The sequence below is a fragment of the Ursus americanus genome, chromosome 21 (assembly GCF_024610735.1).
Source record: "Ursus americanus isolate L20-20 chromosome 21, mUrsAme1.1.p, whole genome shotgun sequence".
Lineage (NCBI taxonomy): Eukaryota > Metazoa > Chordata > Mammalia > Carnivora > Ursidae > Ursus > Ursus americanus.
Genome location: NC_142147.1, coordinates 25,455,468 through 25,483,413, shown reverse-complemented (window position 1 = coordinate 25,483,413; position 27,946 = coordinate 25,455,468). Strand labels below are relative to the sequence as shown.

Sequence of the window (27,946 nt, the reverse complement as noted above, 5' to 3'; positions counted from 1 at the left end):
ACTTACTGATTTGCATACTTACATAGCTAGAAGGTCTTGGAGCAGCATAAACCTCCTTCCCACTAGATAATTCTGTTGCTTAACAAACCATAACAGCTCTGATTACATGGAGAATACTAGCAGTAAATGGTTTGAAAATTATTTCACTGTTTCCTGTTATGGAAACTCATATGTAAAAACATTACGGAACTGTTTTGAGATTTCTCTAGCCTTCCAAATGTAAAATCACTAGACTTTGATATTTCCGTAATTTTACATTTAAAATAGAGTTAATGAGACCCAGATCTGCGTTACAGACACCTACACTGGAGAAGGCCATCCGAAGCCATCTGGATGAAGTAGTCAGTGGGTGGATATTTCCAAGTATGTCCTTTTCTTTTTCTGCACCAAGTGTGTTGTTAGACTGACCTTTCATCGATAAAACTTTACACTGAGGCTCGAGGATTATAAATCTCGGACTGGGACTCTACAGATTGCAATATGGAGTGTGGGCGTGAAGACATACACTGGGGTTCCCGAACTCAGTAATAAAATCATTCTGAGAGTTCTCATGCCAGCGTTCAGCTAGCTGTAACCTTCTCCTGCTTGCCTTCTAAGGAGATTAGGGCCAGGCATTTTATTTTGTTTCCGTTTTAGTTTATTTGAAGGTTTTATGATGTCTTAGTTGAGTTGCTTGTGAGATTTCCAAATAAACATGCTGCTTTTAAAAATGGCAAGTTGTTTTTATTTATTTCTTTTAGGTGCCCAGTGACCTCTGGGTATATTAGGCAGCTTTAAATTATAATTAAAATAATAACCGTGGTCCTAAAACAATAATAGATGTTGAATTATACAAACTCCAAATTAGGATGTCCAAAAAATCTGTTTGAAGGAAACCAGAGTAAGCACGGATTTCAAAAAGTTATCCTTGTGGTAATGTGACCAAAGGAAACTTCTCTTCAACAGCAGCCTTGTTATTATTTCTTGCTTTGTTTTGCCTTCCTACGAGGCTACTCAAATTTATATTTTTTATGTTTTCTGGACTTGGGCTGTGTGTGTGGGGGGGTATCTCGTTCCTTAGTTGAACTTGTTATGATTTTATAGACAAGAAAAAATAATAAAACTTGCTTGTCATCTGAGCAAATCCCTGTATTTTAATGATTTCTTGAAAATTTCTCAAGTCCATGGACACAAGCAGTAAAAGCAGACATTGTACTTCACTGGATGCCAAATCCTCAGAGTGCTTTTGAGTCCTGCTAAGACGTACACATCTGCATTCCTCCATCTGTCATCTTAGCTCATCTTCTCCCAACCGTCCTTAAATTAAATGACTACATCTAATGGGAGATTTTTCAGGAAAGCTTATGAGAATTTGTCCAAAGACAAATTAAAACATTGCAATGTAATCACGCAACTCAACTCACTGCTTGGCTGGCCTCAGTGCTGACTCTAACCCAAAGGAGTTAATCAACCGTTGGGCCCCATATGGAGAAAAGCCACCAGAGAGAAAACCCAGTAAAGAGAAAATGGAATCCACTGTGTCAGAGTGTCTGGGGATGATGAGTACTGCAGAGTGGGTTGTATGGTGTGCAATGGATCCAAAGGCCAGGGCAAGAAGAGTAGTTGAAAAAAGCAAACTCAACACAAAATAATATGAGCTTCTAGAACCTCATGGCATGACACTTAATCTCAGAGATACGAAAATTCACCTCTGTCATGCTCATTTCCCCATGGATGAATGGAGAAGGATCACTAGGACAGATGGGACTACCGAGCTTGGCTGGTCCTTTGCCCTTCTATTCCCTCATTGCTCCACGTGAGTCCTTCTTAACAGTGGTTGAAGGGGGCAGCTTCCCTAGCAATTCCAACTTGTGGGAATTTATCCTCAGGAGACAACTGGATAGATTCACTAAGCATATGGATGTTCATTAGATTACCGTTCATAGTAACATTACTGCCTGTCCATAGAGCAGTAGTTGAGTAACTGACGTACACCCGGCAGTGGGATACAATGGAGTCATTGAAAAGGAACATGCAAATCTGTAATTCAATGACATGGTATATCGTTTTGGATAGCATGTATTATATGGTGCCAGTAACAAAACAAGATACATATATGCACATGTGTACAGAAAAGATGTCTGAAAGGAGGTAGTCAAGTTAACAGTTTGCTTTTGGGTAGTGGAATTTTGGGGGGTTTTAATTTTCTTTATGCTTTGATAAATTGCTTGCATTTTAAAGAGATAATGCTTACATTATCACCATAATCAGAAAAAAGACTTCAAACGAGGTCCATATTTGAAAGACAAAAGAGAGTAGCCTTGGTTAATGGTATACGAGCATTTGTGCTATCCTACTAGAGTCTCCAAACCCAGAAAAGTCCCAAGGAACTGGATCCTAAGAAAGACCTTTGCCTGGGTCATGACGGCATAGGAGTTGGCGGCCCTGGTGAGGCTCCAAGTCTTTATCCCCAGGCTGCTACAGCCTAATTTGATAATCATTTCCACTGGAGCCTCGTGTTCCCCACTAAACACTCAAAGTGCTTCCTCAGATCGATGCTTTCAGTTTATCCTCCTATCATCTTTGCAAGGTAGAGGTGGGCAGGGAATATAAATGTCCTAATCTGGGGACCTGAGACATCAGTGGCTGTGCGATGTGAGGGCAACCAGGGCACTACTGAGACCAGCAAGATGCTGGTCCTCAGTCTAGCCATTCAGTGCTTCTTCCCCTAACCTAGAGAGTACTTCACTTTTAGAAGAGGGTAAAGCTTTGAAAGAATCTTTTTAATAACTCAGAATGGAACCGAAGCCTTCTGCATCCTTGTGCATTGGGATTCAATAGTTGGGTTACAATCTGGCTACTATGACAGTGCCAGTTTCTGGATCTCAGATGGCCCTCAGTGGGCATCATTCATCCTTGCTGCTGGGCAATCTCCCTTCTGGAAGCCTGGAGGCTGAGCTAACTTTCTCATACATAAAATGAATGGGGAGGGTGATACCAGCCTTACTTGCCCCAAGGCATCATTTGAAAGACCAAGTGATAAAAAAGAAATGAAGAGTCCTCGTTTCTTTGACTTCTCTGATCTCAAGAAGAGTCGGTTGTCCCCACCCCATGCTATATTCTTGAAATATACTACCACTTAGGCTCTAAGACTTGATGTTCCTGTCTCCCCAGCAAGGTGGTGAAGAACAAAGTCAATTCAGCACCACCCAGGACCTAGCACTGTGCTCAGCACTCGGGAGTTTTCAATAAATGTTCATCGACCGAGTGAGTGGTTCAAAAGTTTGAAGTGCTGGGCGCCTGCGTAGCGCAGCCGTTAAGCATCTGCCTTCGGCTCAGGGTGTGATCCTGGCGTTCCAGGATCGAGTCCCACATCGGGCTCCTCAGCTGGGAGCCTGCTTCTTCCTCTCCCATTCCCCCTGCTGTGCTCCCTCTCTCGCTAGCTGTCTCTGTCAAATAAATAAATAAATAATTAAAAAAAAAAAAAAAGTTTGAAGCGCTCTTCCAATGGGAAACATTAGAATTCCCACTGTGAAACTTGTGGAGCCATCTTCGTAGGCTGTAACACACAACTTATTAGCCATTTTTTAGAACCCAGCACTTTCTAAGATTGTTGGTTTCTGTGCGGTAACAACTGTCACTGCTGACACTTGAGTGATGACTCTATGCCAAGCAGCACGCTGTGCCCTGGATATGAATTTTCTCCTGTAATTCTACGAACCTCCCTTTGAGGTAAGGACCATTTTCAGTTTTCCAGGTAATGCTGAAGCTCGGTGGGTAGTGTGCCCAGAACACAGAGAGAATAGGTCTGGAATGCACCTCTAAGCCCATGTTCTTGACCGCCTTTCCTTACTCTGTACCTGGGGCCAAGAGGAAGCAAAGAGCAGATTGGTTTAGTACTTGCTCATCTTCATTCTAACTTGGGCTTTGTACAGAATTAGCTTCTTTCAAATGTTCTTTCAACTAGCCTGTGTTCAGCAGGTAAAACTGAACAAGGCTGTGATGAAGGCTCAGACGGGCTGCGTTTCATCATCCTGCGTTCTGACAACGTCTGCTCACTTTTGGAGCGTCAGCTCAAACGTGGTCCTGCTCTTTGTTTCTTAAATGCCCCCCTTTCTTTTACTTCGCTCTCAGTTTCCTCTTAACCAGCTGAATGACAGAAACTCAATGCTGACCACTTCATTAGCTGATGACCTTGTCCCTCTGGCCTTCTGCCCCACTTGCTCTCCTGGGCAGGTTGCCTTACGTCATAAGTTCTTGTTAAAGGTCAGGACCTTGGAGCCATCAGCACTGGGCATGTTGTTTTAATATCTATCTGGAGAAATCAGGCCTGTCGGATCGCATTAGGCCCTATTTGTGGAGTGCACTCCAATCCCCATGGTGGAGATGAACTGTTACCTTTGAAATACAATCATGGATAGTTACCAGTGAGTACAGAGGGGGATTATATTCCATCAATGAGGCCCTTCTAATCTGTCTATCCTCTCACTGGCAGGGCTGCCCTTCCTCCTGTACAGAGAAAAATCCGCAGAAACACCAGCCTTAGAAAGGAGTGAGGCTGGGGGATGCAGCATGTTTCTAAAGCGGGATGTGCTGATGAGCACATGAGGGTTGGTGCGGCACGTGCTAAGTCAGTGCTGTGGGAGCCCATGGTACATTGGCACATTGCTCCTGCTAGTCCTTGGTGTGGTAATAAAATTATCAAGTTCTCAGCCACTGTTTGTTGAGTGATTACCCTGTGGCAGGTGTAAGACTAAACATTTTGTACGCATTAGCCCATTTGTTCCTCGTCATATGCCTGTGAGGTTGCTACTACCAGTAAACCCGCTGTATGGATGGAAAAATTGAGGCTCAGGAAAGTCCAGTGATTTGCCCAAATTCACAATGCAAGCAAACGATGGAATAGAACTGATTCCAAAGCTGCTTCCAACCACCAAGCCACCATGATTCTGCCGTGATCCTATTTGGTCTCTTCTTTGGGGTAGGATTTTAGATGGTTTTCAAGAGAACCATACCGTAATTCCTCTCCTAGGGAGGGGCCACAAATATATCACTTGACCCAACAGATTTGTTTAAAAACAGAGCCTGGGACTAAGCCAACCCTTCCTTTTCTTTTTTCTTCAGGATTGGTTTTAACTCATTCCTACATCCCGTGGGAGTCTGGCTGGACAGATCCCTTGACAGTGGACAGAAATAGCTCTCATAGCCTATTTTTAAGGAAAATATGATGTTAGAAAATGAGGCAGGAATGGATACCAAGAGGAGAAAAGAACACACCAAACTTCCAGAGTGCTTACCCAAAAAATGCTTAGAGAAGGAGTGGGGATACTGACAGACTAAAGTTGGCAAAGACATCCTAGGGTGGGTGGGACAGCTTTTCACCTGGCCAGCATATTTCTGTCATATTCCTTGTGTTTTGCCCACAGCAAGTTCGGCCAGGGGAGCTAAGTGCTGTTGTCCTGCAGCAAACCCTCTTTTCTCTCTAGAGAAATAGAGCCCGACAAAATGCACACAGAAATGCCCGCTTGCCTCTTTCCTGGAACCGCAAGGCACAATGTAGAGGTGTCTAGTAACACTGCAATTTCCTTTGAACTGTTTGGTTTTGTTTGGTGCCCTTGTCTGGCAGGTTAGTCTTTTTGACTGAGTTAACTCACCTGGTATAACATTTTCTTTCACTGAGAAACAAGAAGGCTGGAACTTACCTCTCTGATTCCGGCGAAGCTGGACACCATCCAATTGCTCTCGGCTAGACTTCTGGAGGCTGTAAATTATATCTTCTGAGCTAAGGAAGAGAAGAAAGAACAAAAACACTGTTGGGAAGACAGTCAGCAAACCTTTGTAGGCCAAGTGGTTAATGAGCGAGATAATGCTCCCATTCCTCTTCACTTATTTTCCTTGGGTAAGATTTATATCTAGGGTGAGGGGTTATTAAAGTCGTCCCCACCTCGGCCAGCATCACAAGCAAACAACATAGCTACCAGTATTCATCCATGTTGATAAGGCTATAGATTCTTTAACTGCAAAAGCAGTCTTTGAAAATGGAACTCGGGGCAGCCAACCTCAAGATAGCATCTGATATGAATTAGAAACTACACAACGCTCTGAGTCGAACTAAAGAAATGTTGGTAGAGGGATCAGGACAAGAATGAGGAAAATCGAAAGTGAAATCCTGTGCTGATTAAAAGTGACTGTGGTCCCCACATTTCTCCCCGGCCTGTCCATCCCAGAAAAAGCATTCCGATGGTGTTAACTACTGAACGCTCGCCTTGCTTCCCATTCCCCTTTCCCTGGGTAGCTGCGGTGCATTGGCTGCCGAGATGTAGCCCTGAACCTATCCATCAAGTCTAGGGAAGAGAGAGTTAGAAAAGCAAACATTATCCGGGATCAATATCTTTACAAATCCAAAGGAAACCCCAGCTCCCGAAGGGTTAAGCCAAGGAAGGAAAAGCCATCAGGCTGTTTAGTGAGCTAATGTTTTTATTGATGGGGGAGGCCTGTAAGTCCCTAACAGGAAAAGTGGGGAAAGTGGCAGGTTGTTTGGCTGGAAGAAAGGAGAAGGGAAGGAACATTATATATTTCGTGCTCTCATTCCCCTGCATTCAAACCCCTGAAATCCACGTAATGCAGAAGACGTTCTGTAACCTTGAATAATATTCAACACAAGGTATTTTCCTCGCTCTTATCCCCTCCCAAAGTGGAATCCACATCTTCCCCTAACAATTTTGCTATAATGCACATCTCGGGCTAATGCCTGCACTGAAGAGCACATCTTAATTTAACAACTGTGTTATAAAGCACATCTCAAGCTAACATTCCTAGGATAATCCATATTTCAACCTAACTACCCTGGCATAACACTTCAATCTAATTCCCCCACTGTAAAGTACATTGCAATCTAACACCCTCATATAATGTACATCTCGGTCCATTATTTTGTATTTTGTAAGCCATATTTTGATATGTCTTTTCCATTAAGGAGCAGAACTGTCTGGAGACAATGGCTACCCCTGCGCTGAAAGCTTCCATAGTTCTTACATCGTCTTTTGGTGACAGGCTGCTGATGGATATGCTTCTGAATGTTCACCTTTGCCATCTTGGGTTCAACTCCGGCTTGTTTCTGTACTTCAAGCCTTAAGCCTCCTGTTGGGAGCAGGGGTGACCAGGGAGCCCTGCTTGGTCCTGATGGGCCCTCTCTCATGCTAACCAGCAGGGCAGGCCACCTCAAATGATCAGAGTCTACCTCAGGAGAAGGCTGTTTGAGGTCAATGTCAGGGTCAGGGGTCAGGGTGTAGCTGCTGGCTAATAGAGTGTAAGCTAACACTGTTGTCAAATTGCTTGGCTAAACGACAATGCCTGCCTCCTGCTGATGACCTTACCCTGGGGGAGGGGGCTATTGGCTTTATTGGAAACCTGCCAGTCTCAGAGGTGACGGAAGTGGCTGATCACAGCTAAAGACTGTTTGATTGTTGATGGAGAGCCAGTTCTGTGGTTGGTCCCCAACTGAAAGGCCTGCACAGCTGCTTATTGATGGCTAAGTTTTCCACGTGTGATGGATTTCTCTTCTGCTTCACGCGCAGCTGGGTTACAGTTCAGTTGTGGAGGCGGGCTGCAGTGGCTCATGGACTTGGATTTTTCTGGATCCGAGAGCCACTAGAGGCTATGCTGTCATTGACTTCCAGCATCAACTTCCTATTACCGGGTGAATGGGGCTGATGGTTCTTCAAAGGAAACCGATCCAGAGTGAATTGAAAATAGACATAAAGGGTCCTTCGATTCCAAGGCATTTTGGTGTATATGAAAGAAGACAAAGAACGTGTGTTCTGGAAGAGATTCAGTACTCCAACCATCAATATCTCAGCCTCAAAATTTCAACCTATCCCATGCAGGAGGAAGAAACTAAATTTCTTTATCTACTGGTGGCATATAACCAAGCTAGTAGTGCCGGTAAATATTTGAAGAAAAGGAGTTTACTGAAGATTTAGAATTCTAAAATTTCCCAGCACAGTATGAATTTAAGAGAGACAAGTACAAGTGGTAGAGAATAAAGTATAGAGATGAAAAATGATCTTTACGAAAGACGTATCGATCGTGGAGGATCACCACTTAATACACACCCACAATGCAACCTGGTAAGATACACAATATGTGACTAAAAGCATAATTGGGAGAACAGCTTATTGAAATTGCAAGGTTATCCTCTTCCCGTGTTAAGCATTGGGAAAACTCATATAGAAATCCCTAACTTAATAGAGATGGCGAAACATCTGGGGGGTGGCAAAGTGAGGTTATAACATGAACTTGACTGCTTTTTCCTAGAGAAGAATCATCAGTGGGTGACTTACCAATGACCTTCTAGGTCATTGTTACAAGGCAGGACAAGCAATGTGGCTTTAAGCCGTGTCAATATGGTGTCATGGTGAATAGGGAGACTGTGGCCTGACTCTAGTTTAGTTACTCTTTTCGCCTCTGTTAAGCCTCAGTTTCCTTCTTTGTTAAAGGGAGTCATGCCGTTCACCATACACAGTTTCAATGACGATCGATTCAGATGGAGAGCCATTAGTAGATTACCTGACACAAAGACCACATTCAATGCACATTAGTTTCCTTTCCCTTAAACTGTGACAGGACTTTCTGACAGATGACAGGTGCTAATGAATATGGGGGTCTTGGACAGTATACCTTCTCTTTGTGGGTAAGCAAGACGACCCCTATTCAGAAAGTTTGGGCGAACTCCACTGGACCACAGGGGATGGCCTAGACCAGAGGTTAGCAAACTATGGCTACTTTTATAAATGAGGTGTCGTTGGGACACAGGCACATTCTCTCATGTACACACTGCCCATGGCTGCTTTGTAACACAACAGCAGAGTTGGGCTGCCATGACACACTGTGGCCCGCAAAGCCTGAAATAGTTACTATCTGGCCCTTTACAGAAAATGTTTGCCTGCCTGAGACCTATACTGGGGGAATCCTCTTCCTCTCTTTTGTTTGAAAACAAAATGTTATGTGGAAATCCAATAACCAAAGCAGGTTCAAGCAGCAAACGCTGAACTCATCCCTGTTTGGCACAAATACTTTATTGTTGGTAGGACTGATTTCTGAAGCAACTCCCATGATTCCAGGGAGAGGTTTGAAGAGTATGGACTGCATAATCTCCAGGGATTTCTTTAAGGTCTTGGAAACTTGGTGATCTCCTAAGAGATTAGAAAGTGGCACAGTGAATAGACTTTCACTTGGCCCAACCTGGGTACTTTTCATTCATTTATTTTTTTTTTACTACTAGCTGCATGACATTGGGAAGGTCATTTAACTTCTCTGTGCCTCCACTTCCTAATTTTAAAAACGAGGATGCTATTCGCCACACAACTTATTACACAGACTAAATGAGATACTATATTTAAAGCACTTGAAATAGGACCTGGCTCATAGCCGGTGCTCATTGAATGTTAATTAATTCCGATCGTAATCGTGGTTATTAACATTCTGGGCCTTCCTTTGTGCTGGAGATCGTCTCCACATTGTTCTAAATATCTCCGGAGACGTTTCCTGCGCATTCATTAACTCAGGCGGTCACTCACTCAACACGTGGTTTGCGTGCCGCAGTAATCGGTAAGTGAACAGAAGTCTGCTCCGCGCCGGCTGCACGTCTAGCCTCCCGCTCAGTCACTTTCGGCAGTTTGCGTTGGTGTTTATCGCTCCACATCTTACGCGGAGTTTCAGACTGACATCACTGTTCAAAACAACTTCCTACTGCTCCATCTCCGACGGCTCCACAATTAATTTCTCAACTAGCAGTTTGGTTTCAATGCCAACGAAGTAATTAGACCTTTAAGGTTCTTTACTGGGATTTTATCCTGTCAGCGAATGTGAAAGAAACAATAATTATTATTTAATATTTATTGAGTTCTCCTCATTGTGATATGTAGCTTCGCGGGTGTAACCTGCCTTATTGTTGAAGATGACAGCACAGTACAGTCAAGTGTGTCTTAGGAAGGTAGTCGGACAGGTCTAGAGGTCCCGAACAGGAAGCCAGAGTTCTGCAATCCTGCCATTTGTCACGCTGCTCTACCAAGTGGTACATGTAGGGAGTTGAGAACATCCTAATTTGTTGTCCCTAAGCACATCTTTGAAAGTTTGATTCCAAAATGGTAAATTCCAAAGATGACACCCAGTGATTTCTTGTACCACACCAAGGGAGCTCTGTGGGGAGCTACGTTCCCTGTCATTGCCAAGACAACAATGGAACAGATGCAATGGCCAATGGCACAGGATGAAGACTTCAGGCACTTTGACTTTATCCCTTATCACTGGAGACTCGTTCAGTTGCCAAGACCAAGGTGCAGAGCTGCCTGCCAGAGTGGCGGGTAGACGGTATCATCTACTGGCTGCTGAGAATGCCTGTCATGCAGCTGTGAGCTAATGTGGTCCAGTGACCACCCTTACCAGGTGAGTGACCTTCAGCAAGTTCCTTTATCATCCCGAGCCTCAGTTTCCCCATCAGCAAATGAAAATAACAACAGCTATCTCACAGGATTGTTTTGCAGATCAAATAAAAGAAATACATAGTAAATAACAGCTGATGTAGTTACAATTAATACTATTATAATAGAAAAGAAATAGAGTGCATAGTTCCTGTCTTGGGGTGGCTTACATAATAAGCATGGCACAAACATAAAAACACACAAAATAAACTAGAAAAACATTTACACATCTATATCAAAACAATGCAAATTCAAATATTAATTAGGGGCTCCTGGCTGGCTTGGTCAGTAGAGCATACGACTCTTGATCTCAGGGTGGTGAGTTCGAGCCCCATGTGGGGTGTGGAGCCCTCTTAAAAAAAGTATTAGTTAAAAGCTTATCCATAACATAAAAAAAATTAAAAAAAAAAAAGCTTTGGTCTCAGAGTGACTCATGGACACGATTTGCTCTCATGATGTGATGTAAATAGATTTGTAAACCCCTGAATGACAGAAACAGTGTCCACTCATCTTTGTATCCCCAGGATTTTCTAGCAAAGAACCTTACATATTTCAACACTCAAAATGTATCTGTTGAACTGAATTGAACTAGATTTCTTTGTAAATTCAGCAGACTCCTACAAAAAGAATCAATGGAACAATTAAAGAGCACGCAGATGGGGGATGTGAGGGCCACTCGATTCAGTCAAGTGCTAAAGCAACATTATGAAAACCAAAACAAAACAAAAAAAAAATAGAAGCTCTTATAAAGAACAGGCAAAGAGGATGGAATATTATTTGGCAATAAAAAGGAACAAAGGAATGCTGTAACAGATGGATTGATCTTGAAAACATGCTAAGTGAAAGAAGTTAGTCACAAACACCGAGATATGGAATGATTCCATTTATATGAAATGTCCACAACAAGGCAATTCAGAGAGACAGGAAGTAGATTAGCAGGTAACTAGGGCTGAGGGGGTTTGGAGGGAAAGGAGAGTCAGAGTAACTGCCAGAAGACGTGGGGTTTCTTCTTGGGGTGATGAAAATGTCTTAAAATGGAATGTGATGATGGTTGCAGAACCTCATGAATATACCCCTAGCCATGAAATCGTACACTTTGGGTAAATTGCTTGGTATGTAACTTATATCTCAATAAAGCTGCTTAGAAATTTAAAAAAGAATGGGCAGACATCTTGAGATATCCTTAGAATACTGGAAATGTAGCTATATGCCCTAAGATTGTTCAACTATGTGTTTTAGGATCTAAAAGCTTATGGTTAATAAAGTTTACAGATTTTTCAATAAATGTGTAAAATATGAAACCCATATTTTTATTTAAAATGCATGCAAAGTTCGGAGGCACTATATATAATCTTTTCTGTATAAGATATAGATCAGCTTATTAAGGTATAATTTATATATAAGAAATGATAAAATTAGCCCATTTTTTCAGTATATGCATATTTTTTACAATAAAAAATAAATATTTTATAAAAAGATAAGCATATACATTAATATGTATATGCTAATGGAATTATAAGTCATTTCCATTTCCCACTTTTTTGTAGTTCTGCATTTTCTAAAATTTGTACAATGACTTTATATGCCCTCTTATTGGACTTCACAGTCTTTCTGGAATTGCTCCTCGTACCACGGGCCCATATTCTCTAGAACAGGAAGAGAACCAGCATCGGTGCACAAGACAGACTGAAGGGGAATGCTAAAAGCCTGGAGATCAGCTCAGAGTCTGCTGAAATAGTACAGGGCCCAGCAGGAATGGCAAAGAGCTTTCAACACGTGTCCCAAAGCAGAACCAGTGCAGGTGGCTCCCGAGGCATTGTGGTGAGAAGGGTGCAGGGGCTGCCTCCCAGCTCAGTGGAAAAGAACATTGGGATTGATTAGTGAGACCCGCCATGGGCTTAGGGACGAGGAGTAATGGCGCCCACGCCACAATATGTTCCATCCCCTGAAAAGGGGCGCTTCTTGGAGTTAGCCTAGCCTCCTTCTGCAAGTCCCCAAGAAATCAAAGCACTTTTAGGGCTGCCTTAAGTGCTGAGATCTGACAAAGCAGACCTGGAGGTCTGATCTGAATTCCTTTAAATTCCTATGAAAATATTCCAATCCCCGTGTGCTCCTTGAGTCAAATCCAGGATGAATTCCCTTGATAACAGTGGCCACGCTAGAGGCCTACCCAAAGAAATAGGAAGTTTCTATTTCCAGTGTTGGGCCGGTCAATACACTGAAAAATGCAAGACTGGAAAGGATGGTGGATGGGGCATTGGAACCTGTTCACTCCTGAGCAGCCCTTCTGTGAGTGATGGATGCAAGCTGCTGCCCCTGAGGGACAGCTTTCTTTCATGCGAACGGAAGGTATTTGTAGTATATCCTGGGCACCAAGTGACTGTTCTATGTTCCGGGTGATGATGAATTCATTCAAACAACAAGTCAAGACCCTGGATATCACTCAACTCCAGTCCAGTCATAACAGCTGACAAATATAAAATATAACATACACCCTGTTAGACTTGCTTTTCCTTTTCTTCAATATGCATATTCAAGAATCTCATTCTATTCCTGGCTGTCAGAAATTCTGACAGTTGTGGGGTTTTCTAGCTTTATCAAGAGAGATTATTTTTTTAACCCAAATTATTTTCCATTGTAAATGTTTAAATCATATTAAGTCCAGATTAACGCAGGAAGCAGCTTCAAAGGATATCGACTGGGGGGGGGGGAATAATAAATGAAATTGTTAAGGATGGGACCCATCTCAAGAAATATTTTCAAACTAGAAAAGAAAGTTGTTTGGATTTAAAAGATAGCTAAAGGAAATGTGTTTCCCAGGGATTGCTGGCCCCTTTCACAAACACCCAAACTTTGTATACAAACCAGGGCTGGGAGCACTTTTCCTTTTTTTTTTTTTTTTTCATGATTGGAATTAATAATGCAGATAAACCCTAAATAAGTCAGGATTAGTGTTAACCACTTCTTGAGGTTTAGGAGGCTATAGGAAAATGAAAAGAGGAAAAAAAAAAATGGGTTGCTTTAAAAAAATAAAAAACCCACTGCCTGCGCTACCAGACAAGGTGAAGGGGGCTGAGGGAGGGGAGAAGGGAATTACAGAGAAGGGTGGACCGGCCGCGCTGAGTAATCAAAGACCTTCTAATCGTGGCAGCTCTGGAGATGTGGTCAAAGGCTCTTTCCCGACCACAGGCTGTACAAGGTCACAAGTGAAATGTGGCGTTCTGGAAGGGGGAGGGGTGTCTGGGATTTTGGGATGGCGTTGCTATCAAGCTGTGTTGGGGGGGGTCAACTACATTGCCGGATTTGAGCATCTCCTCAGGAAGCACGTTCAACTTGCTGGTTGTTCAGGAGTGACCGCTTCCCCTTCCCCCAACTCCCCTCCTGCCAAACCAGTGAGGCAAAGGAAACTTCCAGCCTGGATGTTCGTTCCAACCTGGGGAAACAATCACCACAACAGTTTCTCCCAGAGCTTTGAACTCAGGCATAGGAATCATTTTTGGACAAATAATTGCACCTTCAGACGAATTTTTATGACTCCATTTAGATTCTTTGATGTCTCTGTGTTGGGGCGGGGGTCCCTGAAAGTGATTCCAACCCATTTATTCCAGACTCTACTCCCTCCTTTTCTTGGTATGAGCCCTAGAGCCTGCAGATGTGGAAGACTGAGTCCCCTTCCTCTGGCCACCATTACAGGCTTAATTTTTAATTTTTTATTTTTTTTAAGTTTATTTATTTATTTTAGTAACCTCTATACCCAGTGTGGGTTTTGAACCCATGGCCCCGAGATCAAGAGTCGCCCGCTCTTCTGACTGAGTCAGCCAGGGGCCCCTACAGGCTTATTTTTTAGTAAATGCTTTTTAATTCTTGGTAAAGAAAGAAGTGTTCTTAACCCCAAAGCACATGATTACAGAGATTTCAGCTGTCAACATGAAGCTAGAGGTGAGGCTATCCTTTAGAGAACGTAAGGCTCCTCCCTACCTCTTGGCCCAAATTAACTCAGTAATGGTGGCAGAGCTCTCTCACTTCCGCCTGGCTCGCTGAGCTGCAGCCAGTTGGATTTGGGGTCCATGTGACCGGACTCTGCTGTGCCCGCTTCTGCTGGCCTCTCTTTGGTAAATGCACAGATCCCACTTTTGTCCTAATCTTCAGGCAACCAGGCTGGTCTGAGGTTTTTCAGAATTTGGGGAGCTTGAAGAGATCACATCTCCCATCTGTTTCCTGTTCCGTTTTTCAGCGTTTCCTCTTCTCTGTCCCGCACCACTGACTGGGCACACACAGCCACTGGACAGTCCATGGCCCCCTGTCTCCTAGGTCTGCCATTTGATCTCCCCCAAGACACACTAAAATGGAAAGAAATGAGTGATGTGAGAGTGGGCGGCTCTTTTCTCAGCCATGGATGGCATTCTTATGTCATCTCTGTGGCCATTTGCGGTGACTCTGCCCTAGGTTGAGTACAGAAAAGGCAACATACATTTTAGGGACTCCTGATAGTTACCGTGGTAATATGAGATTTTGGTAAACAGAAATACATTCTGGGGAAAAAGTGTGAGTCAGATGTGAAATGCTTAACCTTCAGAAAACCTCGTAATACTAAAGGTGGGTGAAGAATGGGGGAGATGTATGTAGTGAAGTCCATTAAAAAGAGAGAGAGAGAAACTGAAAAGTAAGATTGTGGAAATAAAGAAGCATGAATACAATTCCAGCATAAAGTAGGATTTTGTTCAGTTGGTGTGTATCCCCCCTTAGAAAAAGTTCAGGTTGCTCCAGAGCCGAAATAGCACAGGTTGAAGGATAAAAAATCCTTAGATCTTTAGGTTTTAGTGGTTAATAGAAAGGATGTTGTTCCTGCATGAAACTGGGAGCATCTCCCAGACACGAGGACTCTTGTTTCCGAAGAGAAAGCTGAGTGGAAAGAAAGCCTTCCCCCTACCCCTCAACCTTCCACGTAAAGAGAACTGCCCATGGTGACAAGATGCAGCCCACTTCAAAGGGATTCTCATGATATAACCACACACACACACACATTTACAGACATGTGTATACACATGTACAAACATGTATATGAAACTTTCTTTTCTGGTTATACGAAAGTCAGGCTCATGATAAGAACTATTTGATAGGTGGGTAGTTCCAATTTAAAGAAGTGATTTTTGGGGACTAAAAGAAAACTGGGGGGGGTTTAAAAGATGATCATTAGAGACAATGGACTAGATTGCAAAGCAACAGAAATGGGTTTATAGAGAACTGCTACCGTGAACCCATCATTACTCTAAGAGACAGTCCCCAGATAGGTAGGGCTGTCTCAAGGAAAGCTTTTGCTTCTTAGTCCTGCCTTCTCAGAGGCCACGTTTCTGAAGCACGGCCAGAAGGGTCTGACTCTAACCTCTAGCCTTTGATAGGAAGGAGGACAAGTCACGAGAGGGATCATTCAGAAGCCCCAAAAGTACTATGCGGCCCCCCTTGCTACCCGTTCAATTTCCTTGCCTCACCCAACAGATGGTGCAGAGTAGTTTCAAGCTTGTTTAGGCTCATGGTGACTATTCTATCCTGGGTTTTCCATGACAGTTCTTACTTAAAATGCCCTCTGCCATTGTCAAAGCTTGCATTGGCTCAGCTCTCAGACGTGGGCTTTTGTTCTGGAAACTACAGTCTCTTAGGCCAACTCAGACATCAGGGCTCATCACAGTTTTCGTTCGTGGTTGATGATAAATGTGGAGAAATTGGCCTGGGGGATTTAGGGAAGTTTGGTAAAGAAATGGCCAGTCAACAAGAAAAATTTTATCAGGAAGAGATAACCATTATGCCATTTTCCTGCTCCCCCTTAAAAAAAGGAGTCGAATCACTATGTTTTAGTGGTAGTTCATTATTTGCAATTATACATAATTGAAAACGAGAAAGTTCTTAAAGTTTGAACACTGGTAATTAAATTGAATTGGATGGGATATTTGTAATTTTAAATGCTTGAATTCTGAGAGGAAAAAACTGTGTAATGTTGTTGGCCAAATAACCCTAGTCATTAAGATTCCTATGGCATTATTTAGTGAGTTGGCTTTTTATAACACCATGAGGTTTGCTGTGGGATGGAGAGGAAGCCACTGGCCTCACAAGGGGGAGAAGCTCTTTGGAGAAGAGCTCTGAGTGAGAGAAGCGGCTCTTGAACAATTTCTACTGAGAGTTGGCTTTAGCATGTCTGCACTCCTGAAGATCAAGGAACTGAGACAAGTTGAGGAAAATGAACAGAAACGACTGTTTTCCTGAGGCCAATGGAAACCACGTTCAGATCCAGGAAAAGAAAAATGAGACAGGAAAGGGAGGGTCACATTTTTGAAGGAAATCATGCGGTATTTCGGTAATCCTTTGTTGATGAAAAAAAAATTAACAGCGCATTAATTATGTCCTAAGAATGGGGCGTTGCTGGTCTGCATCTTCGGTCTTCCTGAGGCCGAGCCAGCAGCTGAAGCCCTACTGCTCTGCGGCATGGAGACGAGGGCTTCTGTTCCCTGAGAGGGTCCCAGACACACGCGGCCCAGCGCCTCTGCAGCAGCCGAAACCTGACCCAGGCAGAAGTACAGGAGTTAGGAGGCTATTTTACGAGACAAGTAATGACAACTGGAGAGTTTAGGATCTTTATAGGATTGCTAGTGTTCTGCCAATGCAGAGTAATGCAACTGGATAGGCCAAGAAGGATATCTTCCCCTTTCCTCCCTCCCTTCCTTCCTCCCTGCCTTCCTTCCTCCCTGCCTCCCTCCCCTCCCCCTTTTCTGCATTCCCTCCTTCCCTCCCTCCTTTCTTCCTTCCTCCCCTCTTTCCTTCCCTCCTTCCTTCTCTACCCTTCCCTTCCTCTCTCTCTCCTCCTCTTTAAAACTTTGTAAAAATCAGTAATATATGTTCATGAATTTCTTTCACAATAGTTCAAATATGTACATTCAGACAAGGACAGCATAAGCCCACATTGACCCTTATCCTTCCAGATCCTTCAAGCAAGATTAAGTAGACAGTTGCCACTTCCTTTAGAGGAGCATGATATGTTAGACATACATTGCTACGGTAGTAAAAATGGCCAGCCATTCCCCCTTCCTTTTCTCTGTGCTCTTGGGCAGTGCCTTCCCAGACTGTGGTCTAGCTGTGTGACTTTCTTTGGCCAATGGGGCAACAGCAAATGAGGCTTCAGAAATGCCTGAGCACTGAGGCTGGTTCTCTTGCTGCCCTTGGAAACCCCGAGGCCACCACGTGAAGAAGCCCGGGTTAGTCTGTTGTGGGGTGAGAGAGTCACTTCAGCTGACTCTGAGCCTAGCACCAGGAGTCCGAGGCCTTTCTTGTTTCTCCCTTGTGGTCAAACCAAGTCAGACCAGGTGCATTGTCCTGCCTACCCACAGAACTGTGAGAAATGATTTCCTGTTGTGAAGCTATAAGTTTTGGGGTCATTTGTTACCTGGCGAAAGCTGTGTAACAGACCATAACCAAGTGCCTTGTTATTTTTCTCCTTTAAGCTTTGTTATGAGGCACATAGTTCCTTAAACATAAGGCACTGTTTGCACTTATGATTATTAACTATTACACAATGACAGCACTCCCTTTCTGATTAAGAGTCTTACCAAGTTTTCCTGAGGAGTCATTGTGGTCATTTGCCAAGGCTGCTTCCCATGTGTTGTGGGAAGCAACGCTGCCCCCCCCCCCCCCAGCTCTCAGGGGCAGGGTCCTGAGGATGAGAACTCCAAGCAACGCTCGGCAGACGTGGCTTTGCGTGCCCTTCTCTCCCTCACCTCCCAGGCATTGTTTTCTATCTCTGAGGCTGGTTACACCCCTTCTCCTATCTTCGCGTCCCTTCTTCCTGCTATTCTCACCTCACTCCCTAATTGCCTCTTCGTTAGCATCTCTCTCATTGTGAGGGTAAGAAAGAAACAATATTAGTACTGCTTTTCCCTTTTAAGTATAATAGGAATTCTGGCTGTTTTGGGGGAAGGCTGTTTGGGGGGACTAATCCTAGACCCTCCAAATGGCTCTCTCATCTCTAGTCTTCTCTTGTTCCAAATCCATTCTGGATTCTACTTCTGTTGCACTATTGCTTCATTATTTATGTGTCATTTCATTCTGAAAATGCTCACAGTAACTTATTATGGAATTAATCCTTTTATAGCACTGATCTCAGCTTGCCACTCTCTGTTCAAAAGTGGGTCTCCACCCACTATGGATAAAATCCCAGTCCCTCGGCAAGGCATTTAGGGCCTTCCAGAATTTGACCTCACTCTGTTTTACCACTGGGCCTCTGTTCATTCCTCATGTAAACATACTATAGCCAACTTCTCTGAGACAAATTTCCATCACTGTCCGCACGAGATTCTTCCATTTACCTCTTTACAATCACGGTCGCCTTTTAAGGTTAGGCCTAGGTAACCGCTCTCCTCCATGATGGTCTCCAACTACCTGGGCCCACAGAGCTGTCTGTCGTGCTCTTCCAAATTCTTACAGCTCTGAGGGTCTCAGTCACTCCTTTGCTACTGATCATGTCCTGCATGGAATCAGTTATCATGCTTGTGTCTTTCAGGTCTTCCAGACTTGACTGTGTGCTCCGTGTGGGAGACTGTATGTCTTCCTGTTGCCCAACGTGCCTAGCCAGGGCGTGTTTAAGGTCAGTGCACAATAAACATCGCCAATGCATTGGTTTCCAACCTTTGAGTGTAGCATTTCTCGAAGTGTGGTTCATGCATTCTTGCATCAGAGTGACTTGGATGCTTGTTAAATATTCTGTCTCCTGGGCTCCTCCTCAAACCTACTGAATTTGCCTTTCTGCTGCCAAGGCCCAGGAATCTACATGGGATACAAGCTTCCTGGGGGATTCCTATGTTATTAAAGTCTGCAGGTCCTCGAGTGAAAAAATATAATCCATACGTGGCTTGGTAGACTCCCTACTTCTTTATGTAAAACTTAGGGATCCTGAACTCATTGAAACTTCTAGAATTCAGAATGATGATTTTCAACTAGGGATAGGGGTGGTCTGCCCCCAGGGAGAAGGGTTTGGAAAGGCAAATTTAAGATGATAATATGAATGGTATTTAGAGAAAATGCAATTGTTCTTATGATATAAACAGAACTACCGAACCATTGGCTTCATGATCCTAGGATCTGATTCTCCCCTATATCCCTATGTCCAAGTTCATGTGCAGCACACAGTAGGTCCTCAACACATAGTTATTGGCTCTGAGTAATTCTTTTTTTTTTTTTAAAGATTTTATTCATCTATTTGAGAGAGAGAGAGAGAGAGAGAGAGACAGCATGAGTGGGGGCGGGGAGCAGAGGGAGAGGGCAAAGCAGATGCCCCACTGAGCAGGGAGCCTAATGGGGGGCTCTATCCCAGGACTCTGAGATCATGACCCAAGCAAGGCAGATGCTTAACCAACTGAGCCACCCAGGCACCCCGACTCTGAGTGATTCTTACAACTAACTGGAGTTAATAAATGAAGATTATGTATACACATCCTTGATAAGTACATTTAAACACCATGGATGTATGAACTTAACAACTAACCTGCTTTTATTTTAAGATTTATTTTAGAAAGAGAGAGAGCGCATGCGCGTGTGTGCACGCACAGTGGGGGGAGGGGCAGACGCAAGCAGACTCTGTGCTGAGTGCGGAGCCCTATGTGGGGCTTGATCTCACCACCCTGAGATTGTGACTTGAGCCAAAACCAAGAGCTGGACACTCAACCGACTGTGCCACCCAGCCGCCTCATAACTAATCTGCTTTTAAAATATCTCTGCACATGACACATTTTGTGTGTGTATGCAGAATTTTTAAACTATAAACCTCTAGTTCACATCAACGGAAATAAGTTATATATTACAGATTAATTTTTGATGAGGATAGCTAAGTTAATTTACTTTTTAAAAATGTCTTTAAAATATGGCCTCATTGAGATGTAATTTACATACCATAAAATTTACCCTTTTAAAGTGGTTTTAGTATTTCACGGAGTTGTGCAACAATAACCATATTTATTTTTAGGACATTTTCATCATCCCCAAAGAAACTCCATTCTTATTAACAGTCACGCCTCATTCTCCCCTGCACTGCACTCCTCCCCATCCCCTGCCAACCACTGATCTACTTCCTGTCTCTATGTATTTGCCTATTCTAGGCACTTCACATAAATGGACTCCTACAATATGTGGTCTTTTGTGATTTGCTTCTTTCACTTGGCATGATGTTTTCAAGGTTCATTCATGTTGCAGTGCGCATCAGCACGCCACTGTTTTTTGTTTATTTTTCTTTAATGGCCAAATAATATTTCATTGTATGGATATACCACATTTTGTTTCTCCATTGGCAGCTGTTGCACATTTGGGTTGTTTCCACTCTTTGGCTATTATGAATAATGCTGCTATGAACATTCATGTACAAGTTTCTGTGTATATAGATTTTTCGCTGTGGATCTAGGTTTCCATTTCTCCTGGGTGTACTTAGGAGCAGAATTCCTAGGCCATATGTTTATGTTTAAATAATTGTCTTTTACCTCTCTGATTTTGACTGCTACTACGACTGCTATTACTAGATGCTAATAATTACTGAGTATTTACTCTGTCCTGAGCCCTATACTAAGTTCTTCATATATGTGGTCTCCCAAAACTCCCATTTCACAGAAGGGAACACTGAAGCTTAGAGAGGTTATGTGACTTACTCAAAGGCTCATAGATTTGAGCTAGGTGTAACTCCAGGCCCTGCTCTTCTTAACCACTATTCTACCTGCCACTGGCGTAGCATAGTTCCACGAATAAAAATATTTATTTTTGGATGAATCTAAATGGGAAAAACAGTGAAATTATGCTAAGTTAATGGATAATAATAAGAGTTACCTCTAAAGAACGGTGGTTGTCTGTGAGTTCAGAGTCATAACTATGTTCTTAAGAGGCAGGCTACCCATATTCTGGGTCTTCTATGGCATTATTCATGCACAGAGCTCAAATTCCAGGAACATGTGGTCTTCAGGTGTTTTCCATAGCTTTTCCCTCGGGATTTGACAGTGATCAGTGGGCAACGTTTCTCTTCCACTCATGTGTTTGTCTCTCATTCCATAGGGACACCACTTCTCTTTTCCCTGATTTAACTCTTCGGGGCATTTGGCATGGCTTGGTTGCCTGAGTTAATTTACTCACAATAAATATACAATTTTCCCATGAGATAGTTTAACCCAACAAGTATGTATTGAACCAGGTGCTGGGCTCAGGAAAAGGGAGAAGTAGGGCATTATGAACACCTAATAAAGGCTCTTGTCTTTGAGGTCCTGACAATCCAGTTGGGTAGACTAAAAAGGCACAAGTAAAGGTGTTCAACAACGAGCTCAAGCTATTAATTAGGAGTTGCAAACCATGGTTCATGGGTTGCACCTGTTTTTGTAAATACAGTTGTTCTGGAACACAGCCATGCCCGTTCATTTACATATTGTCTACGGTGCTGTTGTGCCAGAAGAGCGGAGTTGAGTGGTTGTGACAGAGACGGCATGGACCACGAAGCCTAAAACATCTACTATCCGGGTCTTTCTAGAAAAGCCCGCTGACTCCTGGAATAGATTAAGTACCAAAGCAAGTGAAAAGCACAGTAGTGAGCTAAGAGTTCAAAAGAGTGAAAATTTAATGTTGTGTTTGTGTGCCTATGTGCAGGGTGACTTTTTAGAGGAAGTGAGGCTTAATTTGGGCATTAGAAAAGGATGATGAGATGGGAGAAATGGAGTACTCTAAGGGTATGTTGCAATATTCTGTATAAATATAAATAAATAAATAAATTTTTATAAGTGTTATTATTGATTTTAAGATAGATTGTTTAATAGAAACGGTGTCTCATAATAACAATGATTATATTTCCAAATGCTTTTACTCTCTTGCTTGCAACAGTCTTGTGAGGTAGGCATGGTGGTGAATCACCCTGTTTGGCAGCTGAGGGTCGAGAGCCTGGCTGAAGGTCTTTTTGGAGGTTGCAGAGCTGCTGGTGTGCCCTGAAACTTTTATGGGGAGCCCACATGAGAACTCTGCAATTTGTATCTCTATACAGCAGAGGAAACAATAAGATTTTTGAAATGAAATTCTTGTATTAATTTTTGCACCAATGTTCCCATTTCCTGAGTCCCCATGTCCTTAAATAAGACGAGGCTGTGAAAGATTGAGTCATGGGTTGACTGTTAGTTTTGACTTAAGGTTATGTTTAAATGCTGCCAAGTCAAATACAACCTGAAGACAGGGACATGCTCATCACTCACCCCTTGAGAGCTTGAGCATCTTAGCTCTTCGAAGGACCAGTTCATCTCAAACCAAAACCAATGTAGCTGATACTCCTTAGAATATCTGGAAGATAGACACCACTTACTGAAGGCTTGCCACAGGCCAACCTCTCTCATTAACCCTTCATGTGCTTAATCCTCACGAAGAGGAACATTCTATTATTCCTTATGATATGCATAAGGCAAATGAGTCACAAGAGTTAAGTTAACACGCTTGAGGTCAGACAGCTAACAGATGTCAGAGCTGGGATTTGACCCCAGGTGGTCGGGCTTCAGAGCTTGCATTCTTATTCACTGCACTGTTACCTTCTGCCACCTTCTACCTTCTACCTTCCCCCTTGACAAGCATGGGGGATGTAATTTCAAATCATACTCAAGAAGACTGGAAATGAAAAAACACTATGCATAAACTGCAGGGAAAATGACCATCCTCTTCAATGGGGCAAAAGTCGGATTTAGAAGCTGTGGGCACAGACCTCAAAAATTCCTATTAGATTCTCAGTGCTATGGGTATGTCAGAGGGACAACAGGGAGCACAGGGGGAATACACAGTCCACGCTGGAGGCAAGACATGATAGGATCTGAGAGGAAAAATGGAGATAGACTGTTATTTGGGGACACAGATGAGAAAGGCTCAAGTACAGAAGGTTTTCCTGTACAGGCCACTGAGAAGAACCACACAGCTCTGCTGGGGCTCCTGGATTCTAAGCATACTACACGTGTCCTACTCGAGACAACTACACGCAACCCTAGCCACACTCTGCCTGGTCTTGCATCCTTGCCCAGCTTTCCCTTCTTTCTGGAGTTGGTATGGAGGAATAAGACGCTGACAGAAGAAAATGGCAAACTTGGGTCCATGGAAAATGCAACCAGCCGTGGTTTGAAGGTGGAATGCGCTCCCCCCCACCCCAGAGTGCCCTGGGTCCATCCCATTAATTTCAAGCCACTGCACCAGACTCAGGGAGTGGCGATCCACTATGTCTTTTCTCCTTGGCCCTCAGGACCAAAGCAGCCCAGCTCCGGCACACGGGTACGCATTTCATCAGCTCTCCTGGACAAGGCTTGTGAACTGGCTCCTCTAGAGAGTGAGGTTTGAGAATAAAAAGAACTACCTAAGATATCAAAGAAAAAATGAAAGCCATTTAAGAGAACTAGACAATTTCCAAAAATAACATGGATAGTAGAGTCGAAGGTAATTCTGTTTTGTACCAGGTTGGGCGATAATACAGAAGAGTACAGTACAGTTCAGAATGCCTGGAATACATTAAGGCTGTGGACCTAGTAACAGGCTTATGTAATTTGATGAGCAGAAATGTAAGTTATAAAATGAGGAAGATAAACTAAGAAACAAGAACATCCCTGAAGGGCTTGGGATGGGCTTTTGAATGACGTGGTAGATATCCCTTCAAATTACAGGGAGTACAGAGGGCTGTATTGAACCTAAGTAAATTATTCTCACTCCTGTGTAGCAGATATCGAGGCTTTATCTCGATACACTGTTCTCCGTTTGAGCCACCTATTATAAAATAAAAATGGACACACTAACATGGCCAGAAGCCCACTCTAGAAGTGAGCACAATGTGGGGATTTATGGAACTTCCAGTGTTATGAGCAGCTTAGACTGTGGCCCTCTGGAAGGAAGAGGACTCAAGGCTGAGTTATGGACACACAGCGGAAGGTAACTGGGAACGGTCACAATGAGCGTTTTCAGAGTGACGGCAAAGTATAAAGAACTCGCGCATGGCACTGATTTGGATAATGTGTTTTGACGCTTTAAAGACATCATAGCAGGATGAAGCCACCAAGAAGGTAGTGAACTCAGTTAAACCACTGAAGGGAGCAATCCAGCACTGGGCAAGAGTACTGGGGCAAGTCGAAGAGGAGGGAAGGTAGGAGGTAGACTGCCGCTTAACTTCCTTTTTAGGGTTAATCTCTGGTGTGCTCCCTCTGATGTGGGGGAAACTCAAGGAGGATGTTTTCTCTTTCAAACATTTGAAAAAGCTATTTTCAGCTGTTTTTAGGAAAGGAGGAACAAGAGCATTCCTCTCTCAAACCACAAGAAACCTTCATGAATATGGCCAGAAATTGAAAGTAAATTTGTTATTATGCTGCTTAAGTGATTCAGGCCTTTTCAGAGTCACCTGAGGACCCTTCAGACGGGGAAAATCTGGCCATGATAGAAATCCCCTTAGAATGAAGTGTGTGTGAATGTTGCACACCTTCCCGTAATTGACAGGGCAATGCGATGCGTAGCACCCTCGCCGCGGTCTCAGCATTTAAAATATATCCCTGAATTAGACCAGTCTGGGAAATGGGCTCCAAACTCCAGCCGCAGTGGCTTACCCATCGGAGCGGTTCTGAGGAGCTGTTCTGTTGTCTGCCTTATCAAGACTCTACTACGAGGGCCGGGGGCTGTTTTAAGAATACTATTGTGCTGTTGTTCTTATTGCTAAATCGGGGAAAAGAAAAACTGGTTTTGTAAGTGCATTGGCCCGGTGACTTACCTGATAAACAACAGTGAGTAATAAGATTGGAAATTCTCTTAAAAATTTTTGCACGTTATTTGGTTACAGTCTCCATATGGCAAGACGGCGAGGGGAGAAAACCTTCCATTCCTCGCCCCCCGCCCCAACCACATATTTAATCCATGCGCTTATGTCAAACTTAATTACAGGACTTTTGGCATAAAATAACAGCCCACATCCTCGGAGAGAAGAACTTAAGCAGTTAATATGTGCTATTGAGTGAAATTGCTTTGCTGAATGTTTATGAGTAACCCAAGACCAGGGAAATGTGCTGATATTTTAACCATTTCAGCGCTGAACTTGGGCCAAGACGCTGCAAAATAAGAAAAAAAAATATTAATTTCCTCTGATCTGCTGTGTATCATATTTCCCGAAACTGAGAGCTTTGGGTAAGACGATTTTATGGCACTTTCACAAATAGGTTTGTAGAAGAAAAACAATAAAGCTGGGACAATTACGGAACTTGTCACCATCTCGGAGAACTGCAGGGGTTCAGCCGACCAGAGCACCAAGTTTAAACCCCAGTCTATTTCTGCAGAAAATCCTCTGGAAAAGCAGAGCTCCCTACGAGGGGCAATCATTTCTGCCTTTGGGTTTTTTCCAACCCCCTTGAACCTTTTCAGACATTTCCTTTTTCCATTCATCCCCAATTTAATGTGGATGGTTTTTAAATGTAGAGATTTCTGAGCCTAAGATGATTCTATGCTTCCCATTGCCATCTTTGATAACATAAACTCCTCCTCTGTTTAAACTTTCTTTTGTCTAAATCATTCACAGTAAGACTTGCCTCTTTGAGACCAGAGGAACCCCTTGAAATATAAAATTCTGTTTAGTTTTCTTCTTTATCCAATGTCCTTTCTTAAACCAGTGAGATTCTGAGCTGCTTTTGACTTCACACTTCCCTTCACTACACTTGTTTCAGAAAATGGCCCTATTACTGCCTGCCCCACAACTCCCAGCCTTATAACATTATTGTTCCTGAAGCTTCTCTGCGCTTAAATGTTCCACTGAGCCCAAATTTGCTTCTCTCTGTTCTCTACAAACGCAGTTCCCCGCCCAGACTCTTACAGGGGGTATTTACTGTTTGTCCCAAGGACCACACACTCCAATTGCATCATCTCTGCTGACAAAACGTTCCTCGGACTGTTTCAGGGGCTCAGACTGTTATGTGGGTGTTAGCATCGCTGCCCGTCCTGGCTCACATCCTGCCAAGACACCCTTCTCATCTCCCTTCTGTAACTCTTTGGAGCATTTGTACCTTTCCATTTCACTGGTTTGCATCTTCTCTTGCTATTTCCAAGTGCTCCTGAGAAGCACTTTCTCCCTTACCTGCTTCTCCAAACTTCATTAGGGTCATATTTTATCATTATTTTCAGAGCTATTTTTTTTTAAAGATTTTATTTATTTATTTGACAGAGATAGAGACAGCCAGCGAGAGAGGGAACACAAGCAGGGGGAGTGGGAGAGGAAGAAGCAGGCTCCCAGCAGAAGAGCCTGATGTGGGGCTCGATCCCATAACGCCGGGATCACGCCCTGAGCTGAAGGCAGACGCTTAAGCACTGTGCCACCCAGGCGCCCCCAGAGCTATTGTTTAGTTCAGCACGTTAGAATCCTAGCCTCGAGAAAGGTGCAATGATGTTATGGTGTTGAGATTAGAGAACATTTGTGAAGATACCTGGCCCAGTGCCTGGTCCGCCGAAGACATCCCATAAAAGTTAATTCATTTGTTCATGGATTCCTTCTGTCCCTCAATGTATACCGAGCATTTACTACATAAATCTACTCTGAGTCGTGTGGGGGATTCAGATATGAGAGACCCTACATTTGCTGAAATAGTTCCAGAGAGATGAATGCCATGCTCTGAGCACTTTCTACATTTCAAATACTGTACGGATAGCTTTATAAACAATTAACTACTAACCTAGAAGTGAGCTATTATTACCTCCTTGTCTTATTTGTGATGTAGGTTATTAAATCTGTAGGTTTGAAAGACATACCCACAAAACTCTTCTGATCCTTTCTTATTTTTTAAGATTTATCTTATTTATTTGAGAGACAGAGAGAGCAAGCTGGGGGGAGGGACTGAAGGAGAGGGAGATAAACAGACTCTTCACTGAGCAGGGAGCCCGAGGAGTAGGGGGCTCGATCCCAGGAGCCTGAGATCATGACCTAAGCCGAAATCAAGAGTTGGATGCTCAACCGACTGAGCACTCGGGCGCCCCAAAGCTCTTCTGAGCTTGAAGTGACATATTTCAGTAAAATATGAAGGTTAGGCTCAATACTGTGGTGACTCATGGGCTCTTGATATAAATGGACTTCCTTGTCTATGTCCTGTTCATCATTCAGGTCCTAGATTAAAGTCGCCTTATGAGGGGGGCTTTCCCTGATTCACTTTGGGTCCCCTTGCACTTTCTCTTATGCTCTGTATTTTTCCTTTGTTGTCCTTACTACAATCTGGAGCTATGCATTTACTGTGGGATTATCCCTTTAATGTCTGTCTCCCTCGAGATACCATAAGCCCCATGATGGCAGGGACCATGCCCGTTTTGGTCAATACCCTACACTCATTCTCTAGCACAAGGCCTGGCACACAGTAGGTGCCCAATAACATGAATGAATGATGATTATATGTCGTAGCATTGATTACAATGTCCACATTTTTTTAAATTTTTTACTTTGGAATCAGCTGTGT

General features: G+C 43.3%; 1 protein-coding gene across 9 annotated transcripts in view; it reads right to left on the bottom strand.

The window, feature by feature from the left end:
- The window catches only part of ZFHX3 (zinc finger homeobox 3), a 1,292,716-nt gene that overhangs the window by 299,120 nt on the left and 965,650 nt on the right, over positions 1 to 27,946 (bottom strand). For all 9 annotated transcript variants that reach the window (XR_015728051.1, XM_087870546.1, XM_087870551.1 and 6 more), the window contains one exon: positions 5,682 to 5,761. The gene's annotated coding sequence lies outside the window, so the exon portion shown is untranslated. The remainder of the gene's footprint in view (positions 1 to 5,681; positions 5,762 to 27,946) is intronic.